This window comes from Anolis sagrei, chromosome 4 (genome assembly GCF_037176765.1).
Source record: "Anolis sagrei isolate rAnoSag1 chromosome 4, rAnoSag1.mat, whole genome shotgun sequence".
Lineage (NCBI taxonomy): Eukaryota > Metazoa > Chordata > Lepidosauria > Squamata > Dactyloidae > Anolis > Anolis sagrei.
In genome coordinates this window covers 169,299,680-169,318,530 of record NC_090024.1, presented here as the reverse complement: position 1 = coordinate 169,318,530, position 18,851 = coordinate 169,299,680, and positions in this window count along the sequence as shown.

Below are 18,851 nucleotides of genomic sequence, written 5' to 3'. Positions count from 1 at the left end.
TGTACTGCTTCTGCAGGAAGGTAATGACGATCCATGCAGTCATTCTGGCCACATGACCTTGGAGGTGTCTATGGACAATGACAACACTTCAGCTTAGAAATGGAGATGAGCACCAACCCCCAGAGACAGACACGACTGGACTTAATGTCAGGGGAAACCTTTACCTTTACTAGATTTTGGAATATTTGCATTAACATACTGAAATGTCTTGAAGATGGGACCTATGAAATTCATTTATGTTTCATATATATGTTATACTCATAGCTCAAAAATAATTTCTCAGCCACTTGTGTTGACAATTTTGGAGAGTATTTCAGATTCAATTTATTCATCTTGACTTTTAGGGAGAGTTCAGTCTTGATTTGCTCCAGAGCCCATTTCTTTGTCTTTTTAGCAGACTATAATATCTGACTCAAAGTGTCATAGTTGTGTCCACTTTAGCTCTCACCCCAAGCAGTTTCATGCTTACACATTCCATTTTTTGTTTTATTACACCTAGCTTGCCCTGATTCATGCTTCCCATATTCCATGTTGCTATAACATGTGCTGTTCAGTTCCAGACTTTTCTTTCACCTCTGAGCATCTTAACATCTGAAGATTGTGTCATTAGCCACAGTGCTACTTGCAGTTGTCTTCTGTTGAACCTTGAGAGCTTTTTGAGTGTCTTCAGACCTGGAGGTTTCAGTTTCTGGCACTATCTCTTGTTTCATTTCGGGTTATGATAACATAAAGATATTATGGCGAAAGAAAGACATTCAAACGGAGTCTCAGCTATGGTGCCACTGCTTTTGCTTTTGAGAGCTCCTTTGTTAATGTCACCCCCAAGTACTGCCACTGCTCAGTGGCTGCCTAACACATTTGTTCTGGCTCCTCAGTAAAAGTATGTCTGATATGGAAGACCATAAAAGCACCACTGCTGCCTTGGAGTTAAAACAGTGTTTGCCTACAGGGCCATATCCAAAAGGGACAGAGCAAGTAGCAAAACATATCATCATGTGTTGCAATTATGTGGGGGGAAGTGGGGCAAAATGACACCATTCTTTCCCATGTGTATTTTGTTCCTTCATGAAATATCCCCTCAATCCTCAACTTTCTAGCATTGTACAGAGTGAGACATTGAAAATGGTTCATGCACAAAGCTCTTACATTTGCTGTGTTCACATTCACTTGGCATCTTTTAAGCCATCTTTGAAGGCTTAAGCCTGAAAAGACCAACCAAAGCTTTACTTTACTGCTTTGCTAGGAATTTGCAAAATGAAGGCAAATTTCTTTTTGGAATGGTAAGAGTTATTATTTAGTAGGGTAAATCCTTTGTCCTCCTTCACTCCTGGCATCCACTGAGCTTCCTCTATCATAGTCTTCACTTGGTATCCTTTCTGGAACAAAATACCCAATTTACCATTTGCTCATTCGAAAAGGACATGCAGAGCTATCAAAGCTTGCATTTGAAAGACCTTTGTAGAAATTAATGGTGATAATGTACTAAGAAGAGCTCAGCCATTTGATTTGAGCATAACAGTGAGGAAATCAAATACTGCTTGTGACTAATGCATTTCTGTTGATGAGACAGAGCAACAACTACTAGCAAGAAAAAAACCCACCTTTCTCCTGTTCCCCTGTGGTGCCTCTTTGATCATGTCTTTGTATTGTGCATATACTGAACTGTCACACTTTCAAACAGAAACATATTTTATGAGTAATAATAGAGAGCTACATTATAATGATGACTAAGTGACGACTCACAAATAAAAGAAATGGATCAAAATGCATCAGAGGCAACAAATGGGATTCATACCTTTATATCTCTAGAACTCCATGGCTACATTTATCCTCATGACCTTTTGAAAGCAGGATTAGATATGAAAGCCATGCTGTAGCATTCTATATTTCAGTTAGAATATTGCATTGATTTTCCCCAATTAATGGATGCGAATAAGTTACAAATTGATTTAGACATGTCTTGATATCTGAAGATCTTGGGCTCTTAACACATAGCCAAGAATCAGGCTAATTAATTTAAAATAAGAAATCTCCCCTTCACGTATAGCCACATATAGCAACTCTAGTGTGATCATTAGTACTGGTATGGAAGAAGAAATAGGAACAATGCTGTGATGCATCCCATATCCAACCAGCTCCCAATTCCATTTTCAGAAATAATTTTAAAGGATATTTGTTCGAATATGTATAGTTAACAAGCTCCCATTGACTCAGTCTTAGATTAAAAAGGCACCTGCAAAGACTCAGAATGACTTGTGACTAAAGGTGTATCTACACTACACAAATACAGTGGAAACTCAACTTAAGAGTATCCCAACTTAAAAGTATTTTGAGTTAAGAGCTGTCATTCAGCCCAGTTCTCCACTTTGAAATATGAACAGCATATTGAGTTAAGAGCTAGTGCCAGAGAGAGTACTAGAATGAGAGTACAAGGTTCTAGGACTTCAAAGGAGCAGCTTCCATGCCTCATGCCTCCATGCCTCGTGCTCGTGTCTGATTTGGGAGATTGCTGTCTACTTTGCTCTTGTCTGCTTTGAGGAACACTGGGTTAGTTGATTTTATGTGGTTTTTATTCCTGGTATGTTTGGCTTCATGAAGAGAGAGAGGGGGAGAGAGCAAGAGAGGGAGTGAGGTTGGAATACAGTTTAAAGAAAATGATGCTTCTGCCTCTTCATTTTGTGCTTTGTGCTTCTACCATTTTAAAATTGATCTTTCCTTTTTATTGTTCCATGTGAATGTGCATTTATACATTATTAGTTATTTATAAAATACATTTTCTTATTAAAAAACACACAACAAAATGTGGTGTGGGGCTGGAATGGATTAATAGCATTTCAATGGGAAAATTAACTTTGAGATAAGAGTGATTTGAGTTAAGAACTCATTCAAGGAACAAATTAAACTGTTAACCCAAAGTATCACTATATACCAGTTCCCTACTACTTCAATTGTTCTGGTTCCATCTGATGGAAACCTACACTTTCTTATTGGTGAGATACTCAGAAGTAGCTAACAGAGAGATCTGATTGTTTCCCTTCCTCTGTATACATATTCTCTCTAAAACATTTGCAGCGCAACAAATCAGACAAACCAATATTGAATTGGGTTTCTCTGCCTGGTTAGCTAATGCAGAGTAGCCCTGAACTGAGTTGTTCACTCAGTTGTAAAGTCAACAAATAGGCAGGTGTTACTGTACACCCTCTCTGAATTACTTATGAATTATATCCAGTTTTATCTTGCCTTTTCTCAGTGTTGTCAAAGCAATAACATGATAAAGTAACACTGATAAAATCACACTCTTTTTGAGCCAAGTAGGACAGAACTGCATAGTTCTTGCAATGCTTGCCTAGACATGATGGTGTTTTAGGGCTAAACTGCACAATATGTTCAATATTTAACATTGCATTGGGATGTTTACTCAGAAGGAAATAAGCACAGGCTTGACCCTGATCAGAACAATGTTGCGGCTTTAAAAGCAGAGGAAATACTTCCCGGCACTGATTGAGTTTTTTCTTTTAAAAGTTTTTTCAAAGAGGAACAAAACCTAGGAAGGTTTAATCTTCCTCTGCCCACTTGTGATAGTCCTGATCTCCCTATAAGCAGAGAGGGAGGGAGGGAGTCATTGCAACCCTATACAGCACACAGTGCCCTAACTCAATTTATTAGCCCCAGCTAGAGTAGACTCTTCAAGCCATCATTCATTCTGTATGTCACCACATCCGTTACATTCCTTCAATAGTTCTATATAGTACCTGGGATTTAACTGTTATATATAACTTTGTTTCAAGTTTGTTATGCCTGTAAAATGGAACTAAATACTCTGTTACTCATTGCTTCTAAACTCTGAAGATTTGTTTAGAAGAAAGTCTAATAGAGTCCATTGAGATTTACTCTCGTGTTAGAATATATAGTTTCAAACTGTGTCCACCACTCCATGTCTAAAAGACTTCTCTTGCTAAGTGGCAAAACTCCCTCAGAATCATGCGTGGGCCCCAAAGCATACAATAATTTGTTAGAGAATGAATACTGAGGGATTTCCTATAGCACTTTATAGTTACATTCCCAGCTTTGTCCCTGTTTCACTGTCCATTGTTTACTGTTCTCTTAATCTCCTGCCACTTTCCTTCTGTTTTATCTTGCTTTCCCACTAACAGATAAAAGATTTATGACTGCTAGGGTCCCCCCCCCCCCAATACTCAGCATATTGAATTTCCACTTCTCAGATGGTCTGTTTTCCTATACATTGGTATTTAAACCTCATTTACTGCTCAAATAATTGCCATGTGAATATTGTTCTTAAGGATTCATAGTTCTAGCATCTCTTTTATTTCAGTCCCAAATGCCTGGATTACATGTATTATACAGTTGGCACTTTATTCATTTTCATTTGTGTGTAATACATATGTAAAATCATTGTCTTCAGAAAGCATTTGGCAATTCCTTTTTCCTGCTTTATTTATTTATTATTTGTCATTCCTCATAAGGCTTTGGAGGAGCTAACAATTTTGCATTTGACACATGCATTTTAAACCACTAATTGCATAGATGTAAAATTAACAAATAAACATAATAAAATAGCATAACTATAATAATAAATTAGGACCTCATCACACAAGGTCTAGGTTCCATCCTACAACACTTCCTGCACGGTGCCAGGATGGAGCCTGACAGAGCCCATCACATGATGTTGGGCTACTTCCTGTGGGGTTCCATCCTGGGAGCATCCTAGGACAGAGCCTGAGAACATGGGAGGTTTCCTATCTTCTCATTTTGTGAGCCAACGAAAGTGCATGGGAAAGCCGGGCAGTGATGATTTCCCCCATGGGATTAGGGCAATACTGGGCATGGGGCAATGGTTTCTCCTGTTGTCCGCCAAATTTGCTCTGCTGCCCATGGATGAGATCCTAAGACAATGCAGCATCTAACTATAGACAGCTATGATCAATAGTAGATGGTCCCATATCCCATTGGCCCTCCATTTGTGTATTTGTGAGGCCTCAGATACACACATTATTTGTTCATATACATTCTAATAATGTTTCAGAGAAAATCTTTGCCTCCTGTCTGATACTGATTCTGTGATCACTCATAAAGTTCCTCTTCCTGCCTTTGCAGCAATTGAAATTTGCCTAAAATTTATCATTGATATTGGAGCTGATTGCTCTGGGGAACATCTTATCTGATGAAATCTTTTCCAACCTATGATATAGTATTACTAGATATGTCATGTGTTTCTGCTGTATTTTTAATATGCAAGATCTAGATGATATTTATTTTTTGTAGTACTGTGGCATTTTATTTGTTTATTTTATATGCAGACAGCCTATGGTCTAAGCATTAATAAGCTACCACCATAGTCAAATTGGATGTGGAAGGATTCATAGTAAGACAGGTTGATGGCCAGATATAATATAGATGGGGTAGATCCTCAAGTTTTGGTGATATGTAAATGTTTGTACACCTAAAGTTAGTCTTCTAACTATGATTTCTAATCTGATCCTGGTGATGTGTGAATCAGTTATACCCTGTTTGGATTATTGCAAAACACTCCTAAGTACTCTAAGCAGAGCTGTCTTTGGAAAGTGTTTGGAAACTTCAGCAAGTTCCAAATGCTTTAGCTAAATGATTGTTCAGGGCTGATTACAGGAAGAACACAATTTCCTTGTTAAGAGAGTTTCACCAGTTATTGGTCCAATTCTGACCACACTTCAAAGCCTTTCCAAATGGGCTCTTCCACGTAATATAAATTACCGTTTTACTGTTCCAGTGTAACTGCTGTGATTGCATCCTTTGGAATTCTGGAATTTTTAGTTTAAGAAAGAGTATTTGGGATTCTCTGCAGAACAATTCCAGTACTTCACCAAACTGCAAGCCCCAGGAGTCCATAGGCTGTAATTATGGCAGTTAATCATAGTATGAGGTGCAAAAGCCTTTGGATTAGGCTATCCCATGTACATTTCACCATATGAGCCTACATTTTAAGAAATTTGCAGAAAACGTGGGCCCCATCTACATAGCCACTAAAATCTAGTTTGAAGGCATCTTGGGGTTGGGGTATCCACAAAACATATTCCTCCAGTGTGTGTTGCATCAAGCTGGAAACAGTGTATTAACGAAACCTCATGGGAAATTCCAGTTGAAGACAGCTTGAGGTTGGGTTATCCACAAAACATGTTTTTCCAGTGTGTGTTGCATCCAGCAGGAAACAGTGTATTAAAGAAACTTCACTGGAAATTCTAGTTGAAGACAGCTTGGGGTTGGGGTATCCACAAAGCATGTTCCCCCAGTGTGTGTTGTATCTAGCAGGAAACAGTGCATTAAAGAAACCTCACTGGAAATTCCAGATTAAGCCCTAAAATCTGCTGAAGCTGATCAGTGCATATATCATGCCAAGCAGGAATTGGGACCAAAATGTAGAACTTGTGAGGACAGGGCAAACACTGAAGCATTTGGGGAAAAAACCCACATACATAGCTCAGATGGAAGGTTAACAAAGAACTCTCTCCAACTATTTCTTTGTTCTCATTTCCTGTGTTTTTCTGAAAGAAAACTGAGCTTGAAATTACACAGCAGGCAGCAACAAGTTGCAGGCAAGTGACCCCAAAGGGAAACAGGGTTTGAGAGGACAAACCTGGAGTGAGAGAGAGGAGAAATGACAGAAAATTTGCGTGTGCACACTTTATTGTAACTGCATCAGCGCTACAACTTAGGCACAATTATTATGAGGGGCAGCACATCTTGAAGTGTCATTAGACAAAAAATTAAAAGAAAACTTCCAGAGAATGTCCCACCATATATTTTGCGGTTCCCTTCAATCTGCATTAACCAAACATTTCTGGATATTGTGGGACCATTTCCTGGCTCTCTGTGTGGACTCTTCTTGAGATACCAGGATGTTTAATTCCATTGCCTTACTCCAGATTAAGCGGCTGTCTAAAAGGGCCCTCACTCTTGGCAAAAGATTGCTTTCTATGGAAGAAGCTGTTCATATGGAATGTCTGCTTTTTTTCTTCCCCTGTGTTATTTTAAAAATTAGGTCTAAACAAGGACTTTTCAATATGGTAAATTGTTTAATTATGTTTTAATAGTATATTTTATTACTGTAGTTATGCCCTGAAAAAGGCAGAATAGAAAAGAAATAAGAGCTGTGACTATGATAGATGAGCGCAACCACTATTCTCAGAATAAGTATAATTTCAAACTACTTTTCATATAGAGAACATATTGACTGGGAAATGTCACCTCACAGGGGGCTATTCATTCACCTCAGAAATAATCAGAGGATATCACGCTATATTTGTAACCAGAAACAAAAGAAGTGGAAAGTTAATATTTGCTTTTCTTCCTCTCATGAATCTGCGGGATGCTATATATACAATTTTTCGGTATTTTTCTCAAGGGGCTCTGTGAACATGGGAGATTATTAAAACAACTATTAGATAAAAGAGAAGACAATTCATATAAAAATGCTATGTGTTCACAGAAGAGCTTGGAAATTTTACTTTTTGGGGGATTTAAACCTTCCAAAATCTCCTAGTCAGCATGATTGGTGGTAGAGTCTCAAAGTTTTGGTTTCTTGAACTCTGTGGAGACTGAAGCCCCTTCTACACGGCTGTATAAAATCCACAGAGAACTGGATTATATGGCAGTATAGACTCAGATAATCCAGTTCATAGCAGATATTGTGGGTTATCTGCCTTGATATTCTGGGTTATATGGCTGTATAGAAGGGCCCTGAGACCCCTTCCATACTGCCCCTATATCCCAGGATCTGATCCCAGATTAACTGGCAGTGGAGACTCATATAATGCAGTCTAAAGCAGATAATCTCTGATCAGATCCTGGGATAAAGAGGCAGTGTGGAAGGGGCCTGAGCCTTCCTAAAGGTTAAGATCCTCAGCAGAGGCCTTGGAATCGTGCTGTTGTGCCTCACACAACCCATGAATCTAAGGGCCCTTTTACACTACTATATAAAATCCAGATTATCTGCTTTGAACTAGATTACATGGCAGTGTAAAATAATATAATCCAGTTTAAAGCAGATAACGTGGATTTTTTGCTTTGATAATCTGGATTATATGGTAGTGTAGAGGAGACCTAAGGTGGTGGGTAGATGTGATAAGAGTATTTTTCAGGCCCCTTCTATACTGACATATAAAATCCAGATTATCGGCTTTAAAATGGATTATATAGCAGTGTAGAAGAGGACTTAAATTCGAAAAAGTAACTAAAACGTGTTATACCAATGTATATACCGTTTAAAATTATTTTCTCTATGTTTTGAATGTGCTATTTGTCTTTAACAAATCACATACTTTATACTTTCATTGTTGGAACATTGGATCACAAGTAATTAGTCATTTGCAAGCCACTAATTCTAAACTGTAATGGAAATATCATCCCCTTTTACATCTGCACTAGCCCTACATGACCTTCATAGTTTTCCAAATCCTCCTCCATATTTAATAGTGAAACTATTCTCAAACTGTCTTTAATGCGTGGGAGAAACCCCACACTATGTTCAAACAAATCTATTCCTTATCCCATAGTAGTGCAATCACTGACAAGAGAGATGTGAATGAATGAACTGTGTTTTAAATATGCACCCAGCCATACACACATAGTTGAGGTTTTCCATATGGCAAGATATGCTTTTTCCCTATGTGAACTTTCAGGAATACACTGAAGAACAAAGGGTATTTTTCAAAGGAACACACATTTTCACAGAGCAAAAGAAGCCATATCAAGTTAAAATTGAAATTCTGAAATTCTAGCATCTGGACATCAACTAGGATCAGCAGTTAATTATATGGAATTGTAAGATTTGTTTATACTGCCTTCAACTTCAAATGCTTTCCAAGGTGGGAAGGACGAATTGGCAGTCAACTTGTTTTTTTTCTTTTAAGAGTCAATGTTGAATATTTTGGGCAGCTGTTTCTCTTCCCTTTCTCCCACGACTAGGGTCATTTGTTCTTTGTCTTTCCTTCTTAAGAACCTGCAATTTCTCCCAGGGATTGTATCATATGTCTTCAACAGAGAAGCTGATCTTTGCACAGTTTTAATGGGTGTGAAGAGCTTGCGCTCACAGGCTACTTTGGGTTAGGGCCAGAATCACTTCTCCCACATTCACATTTCCAATCCTCAAGTTCTTTCTGCCCTAAATATGCGCTACATATTTTGTTTTTTGTTTTTTTTAGACACAACATATATTAACTGCAACCCTTTTGCATTTGCACTAGTTATACTCCAAATATACTTATTTCCAGCTTGGAGGATCATGATGAATCCTACATGTAACAGGCATCAGAGACCCTTATATGATGTAATAAAGTCTCCCTTTTGTGTGTTTGAGGGCACGAATGAACTATGTACAACTTTTTCAAGGTTTAATAGGCTGGCTAAATGTGTACCTAGACTCACTCTAGTCACTATGAATCTGATAGGATCTAGTATTGTCCTTTTTGAGGGTCCCACTCTTTGTAAAGGATAAAGTTTACAATCCGCATGTATTCGTTGATCCAACAGTCATTAGAAGCTGATTGGAAGCATCCTCCTTCAACTTTGTCAAACAGAGTAATTCTCTCACAATACCGATTATTGGGTCAAAACATTTGATGGTCTAGCAAAATTAACCAATCAATCATGCTACAATTCTTTAAGATCTCATTAGTCACCTGAAGTAATGTCACAAACATCATTCCCAGTTACTTTCGGAAGCAATTTTTTGTTTAAGGGGTATTTTTGTTTTGAAATTTTATTTGCAAGCAAAACCTGGCATGTGAAAAGATTTGAATTTGTTGGCTGATTTTTTAACCTGCTTTTTGATTGGTATTTTAAGGAAAGATATAGGGCATGTCTGGAGTGGTTCACTGGCCATATAGGATTATGCCATACACATATAGCTTGAAGTCATCTGATTCTACCTGTGAAATTAATGAATGATTCATAAAACCATTCCTAAATTAACACAGTGGAACCCAGAAGAGAAACACTACCCTCCTTCATATTAACACGCAAGCCTACATGTTTGGCATTATCTATTAAAAAACAACAACACAACGCCATACTAAAGTCTATGAGAGTTACTGAGAAGAAGAGGCATTCCTCTAGAAACATTCCTCTCTTGCGTCTTTTCCTTTAAACTGATACTTAGCTTTGAAAGTGACTTTGAGAAACAAAGTTTGAAAAGAGTTCCCAAACTACACACATAGTCAGATATTCAAGGTCTTATTTCTGTTTCTCTCTCCTTGAATCAGAAAAAATTAGATTTCATCAATGTTGACTGAGGAATTTCTGAGTTCTCCCAGCTATAATTTCTAAAACTCCAGCCCTGTAGAACTCTATCCATCTTTTGCTGATCTGTCTTCACACTGCTAGCCTCATGCCTTGCCAGAATGTACCCATTGCATATTTGCATTGTGGTTTGAACCAAGGACTCCGAATTTCTAGTCAAGAGGACACTTGTGTGAAAACTGCGTCTTTTGAGTAATGGTTGCCCCACTCCCTGCAAAGTCTATTTGGGTCTCCTGCTACCACATTTACTCGAGTCTAATGCTTGCTGTTTTTGGCTAAATTACATTGCCTGAATTGATATGCACATTAGATGTGATGGTGCATTAGAATCACACACATAAACCCAACTGTGTGAAAAGGCCTGGATGAATCTGGATATTTTTTTCTACTGCTGCTCTTATTTGGCTATTATTATCCCTGGCATACTGTGGGCAAAGGGTTGCAGTACCATAGTATGTCAAAGACAGATCATGGAAAACTGAATCCAAAGCTATCTTTCCCTGGACACTCAAATATAACCAGGGTGGTGGGGAGTAGGGGAGATTACAAATTATGGAGTTGGTTTTAATTCCTCTCCAGTTTGAAAAAACTAGAGATAAAGCTCAGCGAGAGGGGAGAAAGGTAAAGGGAAAGAGGGAAAAGCTGTCCTTTTCTTCCAACCACCTTTGCCCGCACCATCTTGACGGGATTTAGGAAGTGATCCCCATCTGTTGTTATAAATGGCTTGGTCATTGTACTGCATTAAATTTTCCCCCTTGATTCCAGGCACATTCACTTTCAATTCACAGAGAAAATCCTATCAGTCTTATTACGTTCACTTTCTAAGAATGCCTACACATTTTTCCAGCCTTAAACAGTTAGTTGCTAACATGACCTTAAGACAAGTTACATCAAAGGTTTTCGGCCACTTCTATAATGTGGAAAAAATCATAATATCATTATCCATTGTATAAATCTGTGTCAGATTACATTTTTAACATTTAATGCCTCCAACTAAGCAGAATTGTGAAGTTAGGTTTCCATCCAATAGTTCAATAGTATCTCAAAATGTACAGATGTCAAAAGAATGTAAAAAAATGTACATGATATGATACAAAATAGGAAAAAAGTAACATCAAATCCCAGATATACGTATTCCTAATTCTTAATGAAATACAAATGATGGAGATACTACAGCCAGCCCATTCCCAGAGGACAAAGGGGATGACAGTTTTTGAAACAATCTGGAGAGGTGTGGCAAGCACCCAGCCTCTAAAATCTCACAGCTGCTGCCAATCTGGAGCAGCAAAGTTCATTATTTGCTTAGCAAATGCACTTTACATTATTCCATTTCATTATCTTTGCCATATAAAAATGAGTAGGCCAAGAGTGATGTACGCAGGCCAGGGATGGGAATCATGCAGCCATATGAAATGTTATTTTACTGATTGCATTATTCCCAATATTCCTTTAATTGTCTGTGTCTGAAAGGGCTGCTGGGACTTGCAATCCAACAAGATCTGGCAGGCTACTTGATTCCTACCTGAGTAGAAAATTAAAAACATTTCTTCAGACTATCCCAGTTTGGTAGGGATAGAGGTAATTTCTATTAATCTTCTGCCATCCCATTTTTCAGTTGCTTTAAAAATGCCCCAGCTATGCTCTTCTACCCCATATTGGAGGATATGTTAAGAATTGTTAAGGCCTGAGTTTCCAGACCTTGATCGACACTGCCCCATATCCCAGGATGTGATCCCAGATTATTTTCTTATCCTAGATTATCTGGCAGTTTAGACACATCTAATTCAGTTCAAATCAGATAATCTGGGATCAGATCATGGGATATAGGGCAGTGTAGATCCAGCCCTGGATGGTTGAAAGCTTTGAGAGTAAAGAAAATGAGTTGGGAGTAAATACTTGAAAACAGACAGGAGAGGAAGAAGTGAGATCTAACAGAAGGAAGTGAAATGAGCCAAAGTAGGGGTGCATAAAGTTAAGGCAACAGCCAAGTTCCAAGGACGAGCCCTTTGCGGGGGGAAAAGTTTGCGCTTATTCTAAGAACTGAAACATAAGGAAGAGGATCTGTGATGATGCCCTTGTAGAATTAATTGTACTATAAATCTGATCATTAAAGAGACAAGCAAATGTCATCTGGAACCAAGACATGGCAGTGATGTGAGCCTTTAATTAGATACCAGTGTTATCCCAGAATAAGCAATTTCCCAGAGGACTTCAGAAGATGTGCAATGAATTGTAAGACTTGCTTTATGGGCATCCATCCTTGGGCAAATGCACCTGCTTGCAAGCCATGTAAAAGACAGTGCGTAAACGTCTGGATTATTGCATAAAAGCTGTCTGGGAGACTAGGTAGAGCAATTAAATTTATCCTGCCTAAATGAACCCACAGTCCAGGTCAAACTAATTTCATTTTTATTGTTCCTTAAGGAGCTAGTGTCTGTGTGGGAGACAAAGGGATGGAGCAGGGAACTTTTAAAAAAATCCAAGATGCCTTTTAAAAATTAAATTATCACCATAGTGCCACAATAGGCTAGATAGATGATGTATTATAGCTGGAGTTTAAAACTAATTGATGACTAATGTTGTAATTCCCTGGTAGCTAGGCGGATCTATGATATATCTCAGCCAAGCTGAAGGGCTGTTTTAAGAAATCATTAATTTTTAACCTTATAGAACCAACAGAAAAAGTAAGAAGTGATTAGCTAGATCTTCCAAAACAAAAATCAAATTACTATGAAACAAGAGAAACAATGATAATGGTGGTGATACTATTTTCTAATGTGTTAGAATGCGCTAGGTCAACTGTATACACATGTTGCTCTTTAATTACTCAAATCTATAATAGTGGAATCAAAAATTGATATAGTCTGAAATGTAATTCTCTTGTATCAGACTTCTCTAGTGTGCCAAGGGATTCATTGATGTTCCATGCATTTTATTTAATTTGCCAATTATCTCCCAACTCAATTTTAATTGTAAAATACAATTACTGAGATGTATTGTCAATGCCACTTTCTGCATATTTTGCAATCAGTGAACACAATTAAACTTATTGTTCTTTTTATGATGAATATTTCTTAACAAAACACCAAATCACTGAGTGGGTGTGGGCATAGGGAAAAGAGAGGAAGGAAAATTAAGTTTCTGAAATCTTGTCAGGCACTAGTCATCAAGCACTTCATGGTAACTCATGTATCAGAAAAAGAAGCAAGTGACTGATTGTAAGGAACACAAAAAGGCCTTGTTAGAGCAGATGGTTCAAAGAAGACAGGCTTTCTGGTTTCTTCTCCCCTTTTCTATATCTGGAGGACTTAACTACTGTAGATATAGTCCATCCTCAGGACTGGCTAACACAAAGATTCTAGAAACCATTGACCACCAGTGGAAATCAGCCAGAGATAGATCCTTATTTTCTCTTAGATTAGATAATGTTGGAAAGAGGAAGTCTTCCATCTCTTTTGCAGATGTATTTAGTGGAATGTGAAGAATCAAAGATATGATCAGGTCCTTGTGTTGTCACAGGAGTTAGGAAAATCCTGAAAAAAGATAGAACTGCTTGTAGTGTTATCCTAAACCCAGACCCTGAAGGATTGGAGCCCCTGAGATCAGGGCTCAAATGGATGACCTCTCAATACCTCACTTGGGTTCAGAAACATGGACACCCCCCCCCCACTGCGAACCCCTGCCTGACTCTCCTTTTTCCCACCAAAGCAGAATAGGTACAAGTATTCAAAGGACACAAGAAGTTCTCTATCAGCCAAGCCAGCAGGTTCAATAACATCAGAATGTAGGTGGAGTATCAGCCAGCAAAGTGATCATACCAGGCCATGAGAGATTTTATCTAGAGCAATCCAATTCCCCTGTTTTAGCAGTGGGACTAGAAGCTCTCATCACCTAAGGGTCATTCCTTTCCAACTGCAATCCTTGTCACCATGGTCCCCAATTAGCACACACTTCACCACTCAGGAAGCCTCTTCCAGGCTAAAAGGAGAAGACTCAAACATAGTAGACAGACTCAGTTTTCTCTCCAATGAAAGCTTTATTAAAGTTCCTGCCATACACACTCCACCAATCACAAGCATGACAATCAATGTACTTCAAACCAGGAAGACAGCGGACAATAATTTGTACCAATCAAAGCAATGTCTATTATTTTCAAATGTCTATAAAATACTGATGTCTGTAAACAAAGAGCATATTAGATCTGGTATTCCCTCCTGGCATCCTTCTTTGACCAGTTAAGCAATACAGTGGTCTCTGGGTTGCTGTGAGTTTTCCAGGCTGTATGGCCATGTTCCAGAAGCATTCTCTCCTGACATGTTGCCCACATCTATGAAGGGATCCTCAGAGGTTGTGAGATCTGTTGGAAAGTAGGCAAGTGAGGTATATATATCAGTGGAATATCCAGGGTGGGAGAAAGAATTGGTCTCTGAGTCTGCCCTCATTTCTGTGTCTCTTCATTGGGATCCATTGGAGCTGGCACACCAGGAACAAACCTTTGGGATTCTGAAAAATGACAGGACAGTTAACTATGAAAATAAAGTCAAAACTAGGTAATATGGCAACACAAATCCATTGAGAAACATCCACATCTATTTCAGTAGCTATGCAGGTGGTAACATAGGTTCAACTGCTATAGCTTTTGTATGAATTCCTTCTCCTTGCTTTGTGAAGTTTTGGCTTTGCTTTTTCCTCTCCTCTGCTTTAGTTCCCCCTGTTCATAGATTTTCCCAATTGTATTAGATTTTGGGTGGAGCATAACACCCCCCAGAAGCCAGCCTTAGTTGGTCTATTCCATTTCCCTGTATAGAGCTTTTTGCTGGACTCCTCCCTCTTTTCTACAGCAGACATATTGTGACTTAGTCTTGGGATTATCTGGTAATCCTAGGCACAAGCAATTTGAACAGGCATCCTTAGCACCTACATTCAGCAATATTTTTATACCAGCAGTCCAAAGGACAACAGAAGCTTATTACCAGCTTATGCTTCACAAGAAAGATTAAGACGGTTTATAACCATCACTTTTGCACCAGAGGCAGAAGAGATGATTGCAGCCAGCAAAGGTTCCTTTTGTAATGTATTAAGTTACCTTATGATAGTCCTGGGTAGAGTTAACTATAGTAAACTAATTTTGGTTATCTTTTTACCTTGCCTAAGGTGCCTTTGTCTGTTAAGGGTCTTAATCTTAACAGAAGGTATACTGATAGGCCCCGAATAAAGTCAGACATTAGAGTTTTTCCCAAAGGCTCAGGTGTGCCATCACATACTTCTCTTGTGTTGGGTATTTGTATTTCTAGGTGCAAAGATTACTGCAGATGCAGACTGTAGCCAGGAAATCAGAAGACGCTTACTTCTTGGGAGGAGAGCAATGTCCAGTCTCGATAAAATAGTGAAGAGTAGAGACATCAGACTGGCAACAAAGATCCGCCTAGTCAAAGCCATGGTATTCCCTGTAGTAACCTACGGATGTGAGAGCTGGACCTTAGGGAAGGCTGAGCGAAGGAAGATCGATGCTTTTGAGCTGTGGTGTTGGAGGAAAGTGCTGAGAGTGCCTTGGACTGCGAGAAGATCCAACCAGTCCATCCTCCAGGAAATAAAGCCCGACTGCTCACTGGAGGGAAAGATACTAGAGACAAAGTTGAAGTACTTTGGCCACATCATGAGGAGACAGGAAAGCCTAGAGAAGACAATAATGCTGGGGAAAGTGGAAGGCAAAAGGAAGAGGGGCCGACCAAGGGCAAGATGGATGGATGGCATCCTTGAAGTGACTGGACTGACCTTGAGGGAGCTGGGGGTGGTAACGGCCGACAGGGAGCTCTGGCGTAGGCTGGTCCATGAGGTCATGAAGAGTCGGAGACGACTGAACGAATGAACAACAACACGCTACTGCTAAGGCTTGTCAAAAGATCACAGCCATTCTTCACGTTCCTCTACCCCGCCCCAACCTTCAGAATCAAGAAGGTCCGTCATTTGTGATGTGTGTACTCCACTTTCTCCCTTGCTGCATGTGGCACCAGTTGGCTGTCTTCCTAGTTCCTCCCATCCTTTTGGGGTTTCAGTATACCATTTTTGACCAAGTCCAAAACACATGTAAATATATTCAAATTGGAGCCCTAGTGCCAGATGGAAATGCTGGAGAACCCTAGGTTTTAAAATAATATTTTTCCCTGAGGGTCACCTTGCGAACACCATGTTAGAAAGGACTTAAAGTCACACAAAAACACAGCATTACAAATATTCAAGAATTCTGAGAGTTGATACACCAAAATTTTGGAGGACCAGTATTTGAGAACCACTTGTGTAGATAACACAACAATGGCCCTTCCACATAACCCTATATCCCAGAATACGAAGGCAGAAAATCCCACAATATCTGCTTTGAACTAGGTTGTCTGAGTCCACACTCAAATAATGTGGGATTTTCTGCCTTGATATTCTGGGATATAGGGCTGTGTGGATGGGCCCCCAGAGATCTGAATACCTGTATTCTAAGGACAACTTGAAATGTTCACTTGTTAATTCATACGCAAAAACAAAGCACATATTTTAGCGACACCCTACTCTGATAGCAAATATCTGTTGTTGTTGTTGTTGTTGTTATTATTATTATTATTATTATTATTTTCCACTACATCTCTGAGGCCCCTTCCACACAGCTGAATAAAATCCCACATTTTCTGCTTTATTTGTTACATTTTTATACCGCCCCTCTCAGCCCGCAGGAGACTTGAGGCTTTCAACTGGGATATATGGCAGTGTGGACTCTGGTAACTCAGTTGAAAGCAGATGTTGTGGGATTTTCTTCCTTGATATTCTGGGTTATATGGCTGTGTGGAAAGCTCCTAAGAAGAACAATGCAGATACTGAGGCACATAGATTTCTACAATAGGGGAAAATGTCATTGTTTACCCCACTGCAGAGCCTCTGCTGTGGCTGGGCCATAGCACTGCAGTGGTTAATACCTCTACAGCCTCTTCCTCCATTCCTCAACATGCCAGGACTTTGGCCTTCAAAGGCTACTGCTGCAAGTGAAGTAATATGATTAAGTGAGCCTTTTAAGACAGATTTATGCAAGAGTTTCTCCTCTAGCAAGTGTCACATTGGGTCTAACTCTGTAAGGGAGAATATTTCAAAGATGCCACCTCTTATTTGGAACCACTAAATTATCTGACATTAGTGGTCAAACAGGCAGCAGGCCAAATTAGAGCAGCATTGATTTATACTGCTGCTGCTGCTGGTTTTCTTTCCACTTACAAAGTAGAAAACAAAGAACTTTCATTCATTAAGCAAAATTGAACTGAGGAAGGGAAGTGGGATGTGGTGGAGCCCTAGTATTTCTCCTGGTAACCAACTAGCTGTTCCCAAGAAAGCCTTGGAAAGGACTTGAAAGAACACTAGATTTCATGTACAGCAGCTGTGTGTGTTCCACATCACCACAAACTCATGGGTTGTGTCAAGCAAGGAATTCATAATTGAATCTGAGATTCCCTGCTCCCAGAACCAATACACAGAGCTATTGTAAAGATACAGTGAGTCCACTGGGAGCTTTGCTACTTGAAGCAGGAGGAAAATAATATAGTTTAGTTTGCTCAGTTGTTACACTGATATACTTGGTTATCTCTCGGAACTCTTAGGAACAAAGATTATGCCAATGCACAAAATACATAGCAGATCTTCAGAAGTGTTATTTCAGTTGCCCAAAAACATCTACTCCCCCATAAAATATCTGTGGACATTCCACAGATATATAAACCCCATTTTCCTAGTTTCTAACAGACCTAAAAACCTCTGAGGGTGCCTGCCATAGATGCAGGTGAAACATCAGGAGAAAATGCTTCTAGAACAGTTCTCAACCTGTGGATCCCCAGGTGTTTTGGCCTACAACTCCCAGAAATCCCAGCCAGTTTACTAGCTGTTAGGATTTTTGGGAGTTGAAGGCCAAAACATCTGGGGTCCCACAGATTGAGAATCACTGTTCTAGAATATGTCCATACAGCCTGAAAAACCTACAACAACCCAGTGATTCTGACCATGAAAGCCTTTGACAATACATTTATTGTGTGTATTTGTTGTTGTTTATTCATTCAGTTGCTTCCGACTCTTCGTGACCTCATGGACCTGCCCACGCCAGAGCTCCCTATTGGCCGTCACCACCCCCAGCTCCTTCAAGGTCAAGCCAATCACTTCAAGGATCATCCATCTTGCCCTTGGTTGGCCCCTCTTCCTTTTCCCTTCCATTTTCCCCAGCATCATGGTCTTCTTTAAGCTTTCCTGTCTTCTCATGATGTGGCCAAAGTACTTCGTCTTTGCCTCTACTATCCTTCTGTCCAGTGAGCAGTCGGGCTTTATTTCCTGAAGAATGGACTGGTTGGATCTTCTGGTGGTACAAGGCACTCTCAGAATTTTGTGTTATTTGCCACAATTTTTGGAGGCAATTTGGCATTTGAGAGTTGTGGGTTGTTGAGGCACCAGCATTGGGGTAGAGGAGGCTAAAGATCTTGTAAATCTACTCCCCCGAGGATTCTATTACATTGAGCCATGGCAGTTTGCATGGAGTCAAG